At 30.2% G+C, this 2500-nt stretch overlaps 1 protein-coding gene across 13 annotated transcripts in view; it reads right to left on the reverse strand.

The window, feature by feature from the left end:
- The window catches only part of FOXP2 (forkhead box P2), a 1129496-nt gene that overhangs the window by 231461 nt on the left and 895535 nt on the right, over nt 1–2500 (reverse strand). The window lies entirely within an intron of this gene.

Below are 2500 nucleotides of genomic sequence, written 5' to 3' on the forward strand. Positions count from 1 at the left end.
TCTGCAAACCTAATATCAAAATAAAATTCTACATCTAATGCAGAATAATTTCTCAGTGTAGTTAATCTAAAACAACATTTGAAATACGTTACCTCCATATATTATACATTCTGGTATTTAGTACTAATTTTAGAAGATTAGAAAAGAATGAGGGAGATAGTAATTCATCAGGAGAAAGCTTTTTTAGCACTAATTTTTCAGTGAATATAAAACAGCAAAGCATACCAACAAAGACGTGGCTCCTGTGAACACATCCATTACATTACATACAATATTGAAACTTAAAGAAGATATTCCAGCTTTCAGAAATATTTCCATATTAATAGAATAAATGCTAGAAAAAATACTAGCTATAATTTTTCAATCCCTTTTATTCCATCAATCCATTTATCATTAAGTATTTGTTACAGTGTATTCCAAACACTAACCCTTCCTCCTAAATACATGGCTGATTTAATTTAAACTGCTCACCTCTACAAAAATACAAAAGCCATCAAAATAAAGGTAAACATTTTGTTCTCGAAACAGACAATATTCTGCCAGAAGCTCATGGCAAACAAAATTCTACTTTGTTTACATCATTTACTGACTCCTAAATTATATCTCTAAATAAAAGAACTTAGCCAACAATGATTAGTCCATTATATTTATAAGAAGTAATTTAATTCTTGTTCAAAACTGTACATTTAGATAACACAAAGTAAACACACATTTGCAAATTTATTTCACTACTCATGAATTTGTTTTACTATTTCCCCATGGTTTGTATTTTTTCTGAAATATATTTTTTTCCTGTTTTGAATATGTTAGAATTATAACTGTATTCATTTTATAAAAAGGACATTCCAATCCTTAATGAACTTAAAGGCCCATTCGAAAATACACTCATGGAAGGACAAAAATTCAATAACCTTAAGTATCTAACTATATTAATATAGTTAAAACATAACCAAGGGAAGAGACATTTACAAAGGTTTTTGCATGTTTATTTATTAAATTATTACATATCTTCCTGTAGACACTTCCTGAAGTGTCTTTTGTAGATGCCTACTATGTCCATTGTGTTAAATCACTCCTAGAAGGCACTCCACAAACATGCAATAGGTGACTGAACTTCCTAAGTTATCTGAAGGATGCAACTTTTTGTATTTACTCTTGTTTAAGGTTTATACAAACAAACTGCATAGAACAAAGTATACTTCAAATCAGGTTATAAACACACCTTACAGACCTTATCACAAAATGCCTCCAGAGTACTGTAAAGTGTAGCTATGATTTTACTCTGTTTTCTTTTTACTTAAGATCTAATCAGAACTTCGAGAAAAAGAAAGTTACTTCTTTGCATTTCCTTTCAGAAACTGTTGTCTATTTGTACTAAACTGGCGTGTTTATTTCCAGTTGTTATTTTCCTTTGCCTTTATAAATGCAGTCAAATGTATTCTCAGACAAAAGAGAATCTGGCTATAAATTCTTAGGACTCTGACTTAGGGGAGTCAGTTGGAATATGATAGCATTCCACTGGTCTGGTATTTCCTATAAATACACTGAAGGGAGAAAAGGACTATCCTAAAACTGCATTTATTTAAAGTAACCTGTAAAATAGGCTAATCCTGCAACTTTGGTAGGCATTTATAAATCCTATGATGGCGAAAACAAAATATTTCAAAACAAAATAAAAATTATCTTCCTAATGATTACCGTCTATTAAGAGAGACATACTTCATAATAATAGGGAACTTACTCAAAGTGTTATGTCTAGCTCTTTTAAAAGATTATTCTTGAAAACAATGCCTAAATGTTAAGCTATTATTCAGTACATATACTCTGAGATAAGTTTCTAAAGGCTGTTATTTAAAATAAAGATTCTATTAAATTTTACTCTATTTTGGGCATTTGTTTTAACTTCTGAAACACATTCTCTCTCATTACATACTAACTTAAAATGTCAAGGATATATCATTTAATTTGAAACAATTTTCAATAATACGTCATTATATTTTCATTTTAATGATTTTTTATGTTTAGTCTGAATGCAATCTACAGCTTGAAAGAAATAGCCTTTATTTTAAAACAAGTATAATCTCATTTTCAAAAAGATGTACTCATTCTGGCCTAATGTAAGTAAATGCTTTGAAAGCTGTCTGTTCTCTGTCACTGTTTCCGCAGACTTGAACCAGTGAAGAATTGAGTGGCTATTCTCCGGCTGAAAAGAATATTTCATTGACAAACAAAATTGGGAAAAATTGGGAAAAATGAATCCGTCATATAAAAAGAATAATGGACTACTTAAAGTGCACCTTTCCTGGGCAGTTGTTTACTTTTCTAGATGTAAAGAGAACAACTGCATTTTACGAGACACTGGCAGGAAACAAAAAGTGCTCTTTACTGTTATCAAAAGATGCACATTCAAAATACCTTGAAATGAGTTTTCAAGAAGAGCAACATACATAATGATCGTGTTTACATGGCCCACAATCTCGTGGCAAATTTCAACTAATTA

The sequence above is a fragment of the Camelus bactrianus genome, chromosome 7 (assembly GCF_048773025.1).
Source record: "Camelus bactrianus isolate YW-2024 breed Bactrian camel chromosome 7, ASM4877302v1, whole genome shotgun sequence".
NCBI lineage: Eukaryota > Metazoa > Chordata > Mammalia > Artiodactyla > Camelidae > Camelus > Camelus bactrianus.